The sequence below is a fragment of the Sus scrofa genome, chromosome 10 (assembly GCF_000003025.6).
Source record: "Sus scrofa isolate TJ Tabasco breed Duroc chromosome 10, Sscrofa11.1, whole genome shotgun sequence".
Taxonomy (NCBI): domain Eukaryota; kingdom Metazoa; phylum Chordata; class Mammalia; order Artiodactyla; family Suidae; genus Sus; species Sus scrofa.
In genome coordinates this window covers 64931476-64946482 of record NC_010452.4, presented here as the reverse complement: position 1 = coordinate 64946482, position 15007 = coordinate 64931476, and the positions used below count along the sequence as shown (strand labels likewise).

The window sequence follows — 15007 nt, the reverse complement described above, 5'->3', positions numbered from 1 at the left end:
TATTCATTCACATATTTTACATCTGTACAGACTCACAATTGTCTGTTTTGGTCACTGGTTATAATCGATCACTATCACTTATTTTGTGTGTTTCTTGGTTTGTTTGATTTGGGTTGGGTTTTGGCTGCACCTGAGGCATAAGGAAGTTCCCAGGCCAGGGATCAAACACATGCCATGGCCGTGACTGAAGCTCACAGCAGTGACAATGCTGGGTCCTTAACCCACTGAGCCACCAGGGAACTCTGACTAGCACTTCCTTCAGTGCTCAAATGGTCTCCTGCTTGTCCATTGGGCATGTGTTCTAGTGAGCTTCCGTGTCCTTTTGACCTGTCCCCCTTTTACTTTCTGTACTTCTTTGCTTTGGGAGCATAAGGAGACTTTCCAGGTTCATCTTGTACTTTCTCTGTGCCAGCCCTGGAATCTGCCATTAATTCAGAGCCTTGGTTCCTTTAAGGAAAAGTCTTTAGAAGCCAAGATGTGCTCACTGCTGTTATGGTGGCACTACTCCTGGGCTCTCCTAATGGACCGAGCTTAGAGAATACGTGTGTACACACACACACACCACACACACACACACATCTGTGCACCTGTATTTCTACATCCATCTGTATACACTGCAAGCCATGAGTTCACACTGATACATCCCCAAATCCCAATTCCAAGTGAACACCAAAGGCTTGAATTCTGGTTTTTCCTTTTCTGTATGTATTTGAACCTTCCCTGACAGTGGGAACTCTGGCTTCTGTTAGCCCTGTTTACATTTGATCAACCCCCCCCCCCCGTGTGTTACAGTCTCAAATCTCTGCTACCATCCTCTTCCTCCACTCAGGCTCCAATCCCTGTTCTGAGCCCACCCCCAGTCTCGGAGGAAGGGCCCCCTTGCCCTGAACAGGCTCTGACGCCGCTTGCCACGTCACCTCCACACCCTGTGAATGTCCTTCTGACCCTGCTTGGCTGCTGCACCCCATCCCTGGGTGTTCCCCTTGGGGATGACCTGCGCCCCTAATTTGAGCTCTGACATTCTGGCTACCAGCCCCAGGCATGAGCCCCCTCCCCACGCGGCGTGGGCTCAGATAGTATCTGCTGGTGGCCCCCTCTCACCCTGACCAGGTTCTGACCATCACCCCCCCCACTGCCGCCGCCCCAAGTGCCACCAGGCTGCTCCCTGTGGGGACCCTGCTCCACTCTGCTTGGCTCCTGACTCCCCACCCTAGAGGGTCTCTCCATAAAGACCCCCTCCTCACCCCCTGTATCCACAGCATATGGAAGTTCCCAGGCTAGGGGTCCACTCCGAGCTGTAGCTTCCAGCGTACACCACAGCCATAGCAATGAGGGATCTGAGCTGCCTCTGTGACCTACACCATGGCTCACTACAACACCAGATCCTTAACCCACTGAGCAAGGACAGGAATCAAACCTGCATCCTCATGGATACTAGGCAGTTTCGTTACCACTGAGCCATAATGGGAACTCCACACCAAGCCACATTCTTGTTGGGTCTTTTGTTACAGCAGCTTAGCTTACACTGACTAATAATAATTGGTTCCAATAGATCAAACATCATGTATTCCTGTATCCATGACTCCTCTTGGGGCAGCAGGCTTGCTAGGGAAGGACTCAACAATTCTCAAATCCCATAAGAACAACCATCATAAAGGTTCAGTCTGACTCATCCTAAATTTAAAAAACCCCCAGCATTTTGTGAGCTTCTACCCCAAAATGTTTTGCATTACCTTTTCACAATGTGGGGCTCTAAAGACTACATCTGGCTAAATGATCTCCTGTCTGACATGCTATTCAAAGTTCTTCCTGATATTAAAGTTTCACACAAACATATCTTGACCTTTGAACCAAGACGTTGCTGAAGTTCACGTAGCTAAACTCCCAGTCCACTTGTAAAGCAGCAGAAAAAATACCTTCAAGTATTTGATCATCATAATAAAATATTCAAATTAATAATGAAATATTTAAATTCCTATTAATCAAAAACTTTAAAAATATCACACCCCAGAGCACTGTCCTGACAAAATAAGAGGACCAGTTCTTGGAGCCACGATGGATTCATCTAAGACAAATAACTTGGCTAACTCTGACAGTTTGCACTGAGCTGAACTCTCAGTCTTAGTCTCCTGACCTGGAGCCTTCCCTCTGAAGGCTCTCAGCACCATGTCAAGGCAGGGACGGGGGAGAGGAGAAGAAAGCAGATCTGTTTGTCGTGAATTGTGTATTATCTGGCACCAAGGCTCCATGAGCAAAGTTGCTGCCCTTAGTGGATTTACAATTGAGAAGGAAAGATGCTTGCTTGAGTCTCAATTCCTCCAGGAAGCCTTTCCTAATCCCTCAGACTTGAAACTCTGGGTTAAATCCATTTCGCCTTCCCCAATCAAGGGTGTTTTAAGACTTGCAGGTGCTCCAGGCGGCAGGTATCCTGAGCAGTTAAGATGTTCGCCCAAGTTGTCTTCTGGGAACTTGAAGTCAGCTGTGTCCAGTTCAAGCTGAGCTGGGTAAGACTAGATGGGACCGACGACCCTTCAACCCAGCAGGTGAGAGGGTCCCCGTGACCTTGAGGACGTGCTGAGGCTCGTGGCTTAGTCACGCTTGCGCAGAGCAATGGTTATCACACCTTTTCCCAATCACCTTTCCCTGTGCTCCCCACGTGCAGACCACCCTGCTTTTTTTTGTTTTCTTCCTATAAGTACCTGGAGCTCCTTGCCTGTGGGGAGCTGGGCCTGAGGTTGGTTTTTCTGTCTCCTTGCCTGGCTGCTTGGTGAGTAACCCTTGCTGCCTCAAGCCCCAGCTTCTTAGCTTGCTGTATCCGGCAAGGTCAATCTGGTTCAGTAACAGCGTCTCTTTGTCACAGCTCTTGCTATGCTGTATTGTCACCCACTATGCACACGCCTCTTCTCCCTTTAGCCTCGTGGTTAACCTTTTGGAGGGTGGGTGGTCCCTTTGAGGACCAGAGATTGAAGATCTTCATGCCAAAGGATGGACCTCTGGGAAGCTGAACTCGTGTGACCCAACACAGCATGTAGCACATGGGTGTCCAACTGCTATCTGTGAATTACATGCTTATAAAAGTATAACTGGCATCTATCAAAGCAACGCCACACAAAAGTTTGCTGCGCGCGTCGTACCAGGAGGTAAGGTCCAATCAGTCCAGGTCAAAGATTTCCTTTGTGGTAGAGATTCTTTTCAGAAGAAAAGGTGGCTAGATAACATTGAGAGGTGACGTTCAAGAGGGGACCCTTTGGTTAAAGGTAGCTAAGTTCCTCCCAGGAGAGATGGTCACCGTGCAAACCGAGGCTCAGTTTATCAGGAAATTGCTCAACGTTATGAGCAGAAGTGCTTGGTACTTCCCAGAAGAGACTGTTCAACACATCAGACGACACATTTCTGCCCCAGACTGCCTTATCTCGGCTTTCAGACAATTCGGTAGCAGTGAGAGGTGGAGTAGAAACTCAGTTGGATTTAGAGCGAGGGGGACCTCCGAGGACAGGATGAGATGTCTGGACGTCAGCCCCTGACGATGTCTACACAGGGACAGCGTGTACTCCAAGCCGTGTCGTAATTAGCCTGCATGGGTTCAGAAGACCCAAAGAGTGGAGGGGGAGGCGGGAGGGACAGATGCTGGGATGCTCTTCAGGCATGAAATCATGAGGACTGGATGAGGTGATGCAAACTGAATTGGCAGAAGGATTGATGTCAAGGATATCTTGCAAAGGAAAAATGCAAATTTTTGTTTCTTTTTTGTCCTGTTTAGGGCCACATCTGCAGCATGTGGAAGTTCCCAGGCTCGGGGTCAAATTGGAGCTGCAGCTGCCGGCCTATGCCACAGCTACAGCGCCCACAGATTGAGCCGCATCTTTGACCTACACCACAGCTCATGGCAACACTGGATCCTTAACCCACTGAGCGAGGCCAGGGATCGAACCTGCATCCTCATGGATACCAGTCAGATTTTTTTCCACTGTGCCATGATGGGAACGCCCAAAAAGTGCAGTTTTTAACACCTGGTATTTGGAGGCGAGAGGTAGAGATTGGGAGTTTGGAGCTTTGGCAGAGGTGGAATCCATGGGTTTGAGCTGCTCCTTCTCCTTCCCTTGAGCAGGGCCATGAAGGTACTTGTCAAGGTGAAATCAAGAGGGGGGCGAGGGTGGGGGTGGAGGGAGAAGGAAGAAGACCTAGGTGATTAAATCCAGGTGTGTGAGGCTGCGGTTGGGTGGGTGGCGAAAAGGCGGGTGAGAGGATAGGGGCTAGGAAACGACAGCGTTCTCTCACTTCCACTGTCTCGTCTGGTCCTGGCAGACGGGACCTTGGTTTGCCATTCGGACCATCCTCGTTGTAGGCTCTCCCGCTTCTCTGTCTACCTCACTAATAAATAGCTCAGAACAAGCCGTTTCTACTCATCAGCATCTCAAACAACCGACCAGGGAGGAGCGGGTAAAGGCGTAGCAGGTGAAAAGGAAGAGGTGGTGAATAATCTGTCCCCTTCTTTCGTTTTCTCCTGACTTGTCATTACGGCTCATCAGCGGTCACTCCAACAATGCCTCTGGTCCCAAGGGGCACAGGTTCACCTATGAAAGAGGAAAGAAATGGATGGGGGCAAGGTGGAGATGGCGAGAGAGAGGATGAAGAGAAAGGATGGGTAAGGAAGAGATAGGATGTGAACACGATGAGCGGTGGTCCCACTTGGGGATGCTAACCCCAGATCAAGGGGACTGGGGCCCTGCTGGAGCCCAGGGGGGTTAAGTGAGCTCATGGCTGAATCACCTGTTACTGTGTGCAGGTATCAAACTGCTTGTTCTCCAAGGCAAGCTTGAAAGGATGGTCTGAGGAAGCACATTAGGGAAGCCAAGGGCGAGAAAAATTGAAAAAGAAAAAATTGACAGGAAAAGAAATAGCTGGAGTTCCCATCGTGGCTCAGCGGAAACATATCCAACTAGGATCCATGAGGTTGCAGGTTCCATCCCTGGCCTCGCTCAGTGGGTTAAGGATCCAGCGTTGCCGTGAGCTGTGGTGTAGTTTACAGACAGAGCCTGGATCTGGCATGGCTGTGGTGTAAGCCAGCAGCTGTAGCTCCGATTTGACCCCTAGCCTGGGAACCTCCATATGCCACAGGTGCAGCCCTAAAAAGCAAAACAAAAAACGGCCGGCAAAGGGGAAGTAGGGTCGAGAGAGTGACCGAGAAGGGGTTAGGATAGAGTGAAAAAAGTAATGGGAACTTAAAACCTTTGGTAGAGAACGGGGTGCAATTTGCTTCACGCTCTTCACCCTTCCCCCCAGTATTCCACAAAAAATCTTGAGTGACCCCCCCCTTTCTTGCTCGTGCCTTTTGGGGTTGGAGTTACTCTGAAGCTGAGCACAGCTTTGTGAGGTGGGCACAGGGTGCAGCCTGTTCTGGCTCAGAGCCACACGGTTTCTCCCCCTCCTCTGCCCTTCTTAGCATCGCGTTCTATTCTGGTACCGTCAAGGGACATCTGAGGAGGAGCAAAGGTGAGGCTTGGATCAAAGGGTTTCACCTGTCAAGCCCTCCATCACCAAACATTGATGAGAACCTCCAGTTCAACAAGTGCCAGACTGGGATCTGGGGACCCTAGGAGGTGTGGCCCCAGTCCCTGCTCTGAGGACACACGTGACCCCCTGGGGGGGGGAGTGGCAGGTTCTCATTAAGGGTCCTTCACACCCCAGCCCGCCCTGCCTCACCCAGCGGCACCACATGAAAGCCGCCCTGCCCTCTCATCTCACACCCCCTCTGCAGCAAAGCGACGTGCGAAGCTGTGGTCTCCGAGTCAGAATCCAAGGCAAGAGAACCTCGCCTTCTTGGACGGCATCAGTGTAACGGGCAGAGATGGGGCGGAGAGCCTGCGGTTTACGGAGTCGACAGGCCGCACTTCGTTCAATGAGAGGTGGTTTTCGCAGGCCTGTGGTCGTCGAGGCGTTTCTGCCCCTTATCTCTTAGCTATGGCCCTGAGATCTCCAGCTGAGGTCCCTCAATTTCCTTTTTTTCATAGTTCATGGGCTCTGGGGAGCATTCTTTCGTGCATTCAATTCCATGAATCCTGGGAGATGCCAAAAGAAACTTCAAAGCGTTCCTGCCCTCCAAGAGCCCGCAATCTAATTACGGGGGGTGGGGGTCCGAAAAGCCCCAGCTAACTGCAAACACACCCGTCAAATCGACAGTCCCCCAAACAGCCCATCGACTAACACGAGAGAGGCGGGAGCGCGGAGGTGCTTGTGAGGTGGGGGGGTGGCATCCACGTGCGTGACCACCGCCGTCACTGAGAACGCGGGATCCTGTTCGAGTTTGCCCCATCCACGCTGTGAAAACAGTCTTAGTTCTCTCAAACTGGTGTGCAGGCCGCGCTGCTGCAGGTTCTATGAAATCGACAGGTGCATCCTGTTATTGCGAGGAGGAGTTGATTTTCTGCCGCTTGTAATTTCCACCCGATCTCACTAGTAGAAGGGCATCTCGGAAAACCAAAGTCCACCGTGAATCACGCGCCTCGCCCCAGCTCGCGTGTCTCGTTTCCAAGGAGCTCTTTGACTGCTATGAATTGCCCCACCCAGTAAGATCCTCGGAGAGAACCGTCGTCGGTCTGTGTGAATCAAAAACCGAGTCCTCCATCTCTAGCGGTTAAAAATGGACCTGGCTATTAATTGTTTTGCAGTTAATGGTGACTAGTCCTGTTGGATGTTGCAGAGGTTATCAGAAAGTTAGAGCTCTTTGTATGTGAGAGCAGGATGGGTTTGCAAGGTGTTACTCAAGAAAAGCCCTTGTCTCTCTTTTTTTATTTTTTCATTTTTTTAGTCTTTTGTCTTTTTAAGGCTGCACCTGTGGCATATGGAGGTTCCCAGGCTAGGGGTCTAATTGGAGCTGCAGCTGCCGGCCTACACCGCAGACACAGCAATGTCAGATCCGAGCCGTGTCTGCGACCTACACCACAGCAGATCCTTAACCCACTGAGCGAGGCCAGGAATCAAACCTGCAACCTCATGTTTCCTAGTTGGATTCGTTCCCGCTATGCTACAATGGGAACTCCAAAAGCCCCTCGTCTCTTGCATTGTGGCACTATTTCAAGGATGGATAATGAGACATTTCATCTCTCAGGCAGTGCTGATCCGTTGCCAGTGGCTGCCTGGAGCAGATTCTGGGGCTCCGTCCGAGCTCACTGGGCTGAGAGGTCTGGAGAGGGTGCGCAGGAATATGCGTCATTTTTTGTCCTCTCTCTAGCTTTGCAAGTGGCTTCTCTGACCAGGATGCTTGTCTCCCCTCCCCCATAATTGTCATCCATTCCTTTCAGTTTAATCTTTCTGAAGAACGTCGTGATTCCCACCCACCCCCCCCTTAGTCCAGAACTTTGAATTTCAGGAGTGTCCTTAGAGTCTTTGAAATTAAGCCCAGATTCCTTACTGGGTGTTCAAAATCCTTCATCATGGTTGGAAGAGCTAACCAATCTCTTCAACATGAATTCTCCACCCTTCTCCTTCACGCTGTCCTGGCTACAGAAAAAAAAGAGAGAACAAAGCAAAAATCAATCAACTGCTCACTCATTTCCTCCAGCACGGTCCCCCTGTTCTTGGTTCTCTCTGCCAAATCCCCAAGTCCAAATCTAACTCTTTTTTTTTTTTTTAAATGGCCTCACCCCGCAGGAGTTGAATGCCAGATCCTTTAATCCACTGCGCCTGGCCGGCGATCAAACCTGTGCCTCCATGGTGAGCCAAGCTGTTGCAGTCAGGTTCTTAACCCACTGCGCCAAAGCGGGAACTCCCTAACTCATTAAGATCCAAGTCACATGCTACCTCCCAAAAGGAGTCTCACCTCATCCTCCCTCCCTGTGGAAGGGCCCCCTCTTCCCCACGTCTCAGTAACAGTGATAATCACCCACACTGCTGAAAGGCATGCTCCGTGGGCAGGCGCTGGGCTAAGCCTTTCGAAGGTCTCACGGACTCCTCACAGAAACTGGACGAGGTTGTGCACGACCACAATTTCCACGTTGCACACGAGGATGTCGAATCTCCCTGTGGCTGTGAAACCCACACTCACAGTTAGTTAGGGGTGAGGTCCTGTCTGGATCCCAAGGTCAGCCTTTCTCCTAGAGAATGCCTCCACCCCGTCACCCTCAGGGTACCCCCCCCATGTGTAACTGTGTCCCAGGCCTCTGGGGACATGGCCCATCCTTCTTAGGGGACTCCACGCTCCCTTTCATCCCCAGTGCTTGGTCGGTGCAGACCCAGCCCAGAACAGATGGTAAGTCTGTTGACCGACTGACAGATGGGGGACCCTTTCAGAGCCCTGGTTTGGGGACATAAGGTTCACATGGCATATCCTTCTTAACTGGTTGTCATCAGGCTCTTACTTGGTGGGATGGGGTTTGAGAAGATGTCATTCAGTTGTGGCCTGAGACCACACTTACACCAAGGGTTTCAATTATACTCACACATTCAGTTTCAGGATGCAGGAAGGCCCGTATTTTCAACCAGGGATCCAGAAAATTGTGTGCATCTGACTGGCTGATAAAAGGAGCTGCGTGTGTTCTCCTGGCCTCTTAAGAGCAGATGGGCCTCCAAGGTCTGAGCTGGGGGCCTCGTCTTCTGAGTCAGGGGGGTCGAGGGGGACCGGGCAAGGAGGGAGGAGGAGATCATAGCACTTATTTAGGTTCTGAGCGACACTGCTCCTCTATTAAAAACTCATGGTTTTCCCCCCGATTCTTTCCAGCAACTTCTAGTTTCAGAGCTTAAGAAAACAAAATGAAACAAAACAAAAATTTAAAAAAACACACCAAAAACAGGGACTTTCGGGGTAATGAGGCCAGAAGATTTTTTTCATAATAAGCAAATTTTTGTGACACTTAGAGGATTAAAATAGAACAAAGGAGCCCATCTGAAGCATCTAGAAGTGACATTAGCTCGTGGTTAAATTCATGGAATCTGAGTATCTGTTTCATCAGTCACGACCAGATGGGGTATTAAGAGTACCTCGAACTGACAAAATGACTTTTTTTCTGAGAAGTGCATGACTTTTTTGAGTAACCTCGTATTTTTCCTCCCCAAACGACTGTGACATATTCTGTTTCTTGTTTGAGAAATGAGAAGTTTGAGATCTGTGGAGATTAGGTTAATTTCATGGGGGGGGGGGACGAATTTCTAATTTACTCATCGGCTTGTCTTCTTCTGAAAAACCCCAGGCTCTCCTATTGTTCCCCCACTTCCCACCTTGGTGCCTGGGGTGCTTCAGACAAAGAAGGGAATTCGTCCTTTTCTGCTGAGTCCATTCCTGGGCGCCTTTGCCGTTATCACTGCTATGTGGTTAGTACTTTTTGCCGGGCACAGAGCGCCCGCGTTTGTGATGAGAAGAGACAGCATCCTTGCCTGTGTCATGGCGCTTAAGTTCTGGCGAGGCAGACAGACAAGGAACAAATAAAGGAATGTGGTAATGATCCCCGGTGATCAGCATTGCAAAAGGGAACCATGCAGTCCTTAAAGCATGAGAGGATGGGGCAGGAGAGGAGAGCCTGCCTTCGGTCCAGAAAAGCCCCGCAGAGGAGGTGATACGTGGCCAGAGACCTGGGTGACATGAGGGAACAAGGCGTGTCACTCGATGGGGGAAAAGCCAAACAGGAGTTCAACCACCTGGGAACCCAAAGAGTGGTGGTGGGAGCGGTCGGATGAGCTGGAAGACGGGGGATGCGTTTGAGACAGTCGGGGGTGGGGGTGGCTCATGTCAGGGTCTGCAGACGAGGTCAGGAGGTGGGGATTTTGTTTTAAGTTGATGGAAAACCACAGGGAGGTCGAGAGCAGGGGAGGAAGGCAGTCGGGTGACCACCAGTGTCCAAGCCAGACGATGGCGGCTGGGTCTGGAGGTGGTGAGACGTGCCCTCTCTGAGGACCATTTTTTTTTTTTTTGGTCTTTTTAGGGCTGCACCTGCAGCATATGGAGGTTCCCAGGCTAGGGGTCTAATTGGAGCTGTAGCCACCGGCCCATGCCAGAGCCGCAGCAACGCGGGATCCGAGCCGCGTCTGCAACCTACACCACAGCTCACGGCAATGCTGGATCCTCAATGCACTGAGCAAGGCCAGGGATAGAACCCGCAACCTCAGGGCTCCTAGTCGGATTCGTGACTCAGATCTTTGATTTCAGTACTTGTTCACTTGTCACTAGACGTTTGTACCGTTTCACCAGCATCTCCCTGTTTCCCCCACCAGCCCCGGCTACCCACGCTCTGCTCTGCTTCTGAGTTCCGTTGTTTTAGAGGCCACAGCTCAGGGAGCTCGTACTTCATTTGCCTTTCTCTGTCTGACCTCCCTTGGCATGATGCCTTCGAGGTCCGTGCATGTTGTCCCAAGTGTCCATAGCAAGCTGGCAATCTTGGAAAGTAGGTGTGGTCTGCAGAGCTGGCCTCCTTGGCTGGACTCCTGGATGGAGTCCAAGAACAGCCAGAGGACATCTAAATTTGGGGTAAATCTGAAGCTGTGGTCGCCAATCCTTGTTTCAGTACTAATGCTGACCTTCGGATACCCGCAAGTCCTTTTGCTTTTTTAAATTCTTCGTGTTCATTGTAAACCAAGGAGGGAAAGAGGAGATTATTATTTATTGTCTAGAGATTGTCTAAAACTCCAGCTCCCTTCTGGATGGAAGGCTCCTTGAGATCCTATTCATCTTTGAATCTGAAATGCTAGCCCAAGTCATGGCACCAGGCAGAGGCTTGAAAATGTTTATTAAACACATTTTTACTGAAGTAGAAGTTTACTGTCTGTCACATTGAAATGCACAGATCTTAAAAGTACAGCTTGATGAATTTTAACTCACATGCACACCCTTGTAACCATCATCCCAACCAAGGTGCCAAAGGTTTCCACCCCTCCCCCCAGAAAGTGTCCCCATCCTTCTTCCCAATCAGGATCTCCTTCCTGCCAGAGAGAACCTCTTGTCTGATGTCTGGTTTTGCTTGTAATTTTACTTCACATAACTGGAATCCTTTGGTGTTTTTTTTTTTTTAGGAGGGGGCAGGGGGTCTGCTTCTCGCACTCAGCATCATGTTTGAGATTTATACAATGTCGTTCCATATATCTGTAGGTTTTTTTCTCTTTTTTATTGCTATGTAGTATTCCACTGTATAAATACACCAAAATTGTTTACCCATTTTTCTATTGGTGGACATTTGGGTTATTTGCAAATAGGGTGGGTGCAGCCCTAAAAAGGAAAAAAAAAAAAGAGCCGTAAAAAATCGTTTTGGGAAGCAAAGTCTTTTAAAGAGAAGAATTCTTAATCTGTCTCTTTTTGAAAAAAAAAAAAAGGATATTTCTATGTCTGATTATCTTTTTTTTTTTTTTTTTTTTTTTTTTGCTTTTTTGCTTTTTTTTAGGGCCACACTCACGGCATATGGAAATTCCCAGGCTACAGGTTGAATGGGAGCTGCAGCTGCTGGTCTACACCACAGCGATAGCAACGCCAGATCCCAGCCACGTCTGCAACCTACACCATAGCTCATAGCAACACCAGATCCTTAATCCACTGAGTGAGGCCAGGGATCGAACCTGAAACCTCATGGATCCTTGCCGGGTTCGTTAACTGTTGAGACAGGAAGGGCACTCCTCTGGTTATCTCAAAGTGGAATTTACTGCTAGACAAAGTTTATGGTGAGAGTGAACTTCATCACAGGTTAGATAAGTTGGTGGAACGGCGGTTATTGCCACTCTCCAGTGGTTTTCAGCCTTGGCTGATTCTTAGAATTGTCTGGGGAGCCTCAAAATCATTTTTACATCAAGGCTCTGCACCTGGAGTGTGAGCCCATCCGTGCAGGAGTGGCTGGGGCTTTGGCTGGTTTTATAAAACTTGCAGGTAACTTTCAGCTGTAGCCTGGGTTTGGAAAGCATGGTTTAAGTGGTTGCTGAGATATAAGATTAAGTGTTTGAGCGGTACACTTAATCTTAAATCTCAGGAACCACTTAAAAATCAAAAATCATGGTTTGATTTTTTTTTTTTCCTTAGAGTAACTCTTGGGGCTAATAAATAAACCTTTTCAAAGGCAAGAGCGGAACATTTAATTGCAGTTAACAGAAATCCATTCAACATAAAGAAAAAGAGGAGAGAGAACAGGAAGAGAGAGAATTTATGGAGAGAGATAGGATATATCACAGAATCCAAGGCAAATGAACAACCAGACCTCGAGGAGCCATTGGCAGCTTTGGCGTCTTTGTGAGAAAGGATGTTGATCTGATGAACCAGGGTTAGGTGACTACCCTTGATTCTCTTACTGTCTATCAAGTCACATCTTCAACGGAGCACCTGACTGGCTGGAGGCAGCTAATGACTTGAATCTCCCTAAGACCGAGGGCCAATCCTTGTCCAAGAACTGTCCCAGGGGTGATGGTCAGTGTGATGATGGCTCTAGCACCCATCCCTGTGTGTGCACGCGCACGTGTGTGTGTCATCCCTGTGTGTACACGCGCACGTGTGTGTGTCATCCCTGTGTGTGCACGCGCACGTGTGTGTGTCATCCCTGTGTGTGCACGCGCACGTGTGTGTGTCATCCCTGTGTGTGCACGTGCAGGTGTGTGTATGTGTGTGTGCCATCCCTGTGTGTGTGTGTGTGAGCACACGGGTGTGTGCACGCATGCGTGTTCTCAAAGATGGTGAGTCTGAACTGAGTAGGCACCCAAAGGAGAAGAAGGCTAACTCAGCAATATAAAAGAGTATATGGATTGAATAAATCGAATAATTAGAATATGTGGCATTATCAACAACACTTGATTCTATAGCTGATGACATTTTACAGCAATTTTAAATCTCAGCTCGGCTTCTTTCTGTCTCCAAGCCACTCCTTTAAGATTGCAGTCAAAGGAGTTCCCGTCATGGCGCAGCGGAAGTGAATCTGACAGCATCTAGGAGGATGCAGGTTCAATCCCTGGCCTTGCTCCGGGGGTTAAGGATCCGGCGTTGCCGTGAGCTGTAGTGTAAGTCGCAGATGTGTCTCGGATATGGCACTGCTGTGGCTCTGGTGCAGGCTGGCAGCTGCAGCTCTGATTCGATTTGACCCATCGCCTGGGAACCGCCATGTGCCATGGGTCAGCTCTAAAAAGGTTTAAAAAAAAAAAGATTGCAGTCAACAGTTTGGGCAGAAAAAATTCAAACGAACTGAGTAAGCGTAATAAAAACACATAGATGAGAGTGAAAACTCCTGCAAACAATACATACACCAAAACCCCACCAGCCGTGATAAATGAGTTGTTTTCTGTTCTATATTTCTTGTTCCCCAGTTTGTTCACACACACACACTCCTTCCTCATTCCAGCCCCACCAGTGAGAAGTGTAAGACTTTTGTTGGTGCCATTCCCACGTGTAAACTGCTTAGGAACTGTGACACTTACGCAGGGAAGTTCGCAAGAAGAGAATGGCCGTGGATTAGTCATGGGGGCCGGGATTAACTTGGGGTCACGGTCCAAAAGATGTTTACTGGGATGAATAACTGGAATAAGTGTTTACTGGAAAGATTACCTCCTGGAGTGGGACGCCGAGGGCTGAGAGGGAGGCTAGTGACCTCCGTTTTGCTGTGCGGCTGTCCCTGCAGGACTGTAGGTCAAGGATGCCGTTGATAGGGTGCTGACTGATTAGCAATGATGGGCGTGGCTGACCAGGCTCACTCCAGACAGCGGGTACCTGTCCCATCTCTGAGCCCAGCCTAAGCCTCTCTAGACTGACACATATTCCAGTTACTTAACTCAGAGGTTTTCAAACATGTTTTAAACCACGACAATTTTTTGCTTCTGAAAAAAAAATTAAGCGCAATCCCGGTGTGGCTCAGTGGTAATGAACCCAGCTAGTATCCATGAGGACATGGGTTCAATCCCTGGCCTCGCTCAGTGGGTCAAGGATTTGGCGTTGCTGTGGGATGTGGTGTAGGTCGCAGACATGGCTCAGTTCCTGAGTTGCTATGCTGTAGGCTGGCAGCTGCAGCTCCAATTCGACTCTTAGCCTGGGAACCTCCATGTGCTGTGGGTGAGGCCCTAAAGAGACAAAAAAAAAAAAAAAAAAATTTAAACACGGAAACCCAATGTGCAAATCAACAAATCAGCATCACTCAGTTGAAGCAGGGGTGGGGGACCCAAAGCTCTCCCACCCAGGTTTTCCCTGGCCCCTCTGGTGTGTCCAGGATGTCGTCACAGAACCCTGGGCATAGTAGGACAGTTTGAAAAATCTGCCATGGCTGGTTCACTCGGTGAAGAAGCAGCTGCTTGAAGATCAACTGAGAGACACTGAAAATTAGAATATATATATATACATATATATATACATACACCCCAGCATATGGAGGTTCCCAGGCTAGGGGTCTCATCGGAGCTACAGCTGCCAGCCTACACCACAGCCACAGCAAAGCCAGATCCAAGCCACACCTGCGACCTACACCACAACTCATGGCAATGCTGGATCCTTAACCCACTGAGCAAGGCCAGGGCTCAAACCGGCAACCTCATGGTTCCTGGCGGATTCATTTCCGCTGTGCCACATTTATCCTAGTTGATAGAATATAAATTGAAAGCGCATGCCCAGTTCCAAGGAGCAGGCTTGTTAGCAGCCGAGACGTTTTACAGCATGTCAAGGAGATAGGTATCTGGGTGAAACGTGTTTGCCCTGAAAAGAAAAGGGCCAGGAAATTTGGATGAGGAGTAAAAGCTACCTTCCTAACATAAACTGCAGAACCTAGACGCTCGCTACATCGGGCAAAGGAATGTCTTTTACAATTTTCATTATTCAAAAAAAATGTTAATGAGATGAATGATGTAATTGCTGTCCTCTAGTCGGTTCTCAAACCTCAGAAGGCGTCAGAGCCACCTGGAGAGCTTGTGAAAGCGCCGTCGATGCCCCCCCCCCCCCCCCCCGCCCTGTTTCTGGTGCAGCTTTTGTTGGATCAGAGAATTCGCATTTCTTTTTTTTTTTTTTTTAGAAAGTTGCCATCTTAGGTGGTTTGGGAGGTACTTTATTTATTTATTTATTTATTTATTTTTGTCT

The 15007-nt window shown here is 49.1% G+C and overlaps 1 long non-coding RNA gene across 2 annotated transcripts; it reads left to right on the top strand.

Moving 5' to 3' along the window:
* On the top strand, positions 1411 to 6789 carry LOC110255721. 2 transcript variants are annotated; one of them, XR_002336424.1, is made up of 4 exons: positions 1411 to 2767; positions 2914 to 3140; positions 4530 to 4645; positions 5759 to 6789. It is a non-coding gene; the product is annotated as an uncharacterized LOC110255721 (long non-coding RNA). The 2 variants fall into 2 exon arrangements; XR_002336423.1 differs by lacking the exon at positions 4530 to 4645 and having other exon boundaries at positions 1418 to 2767.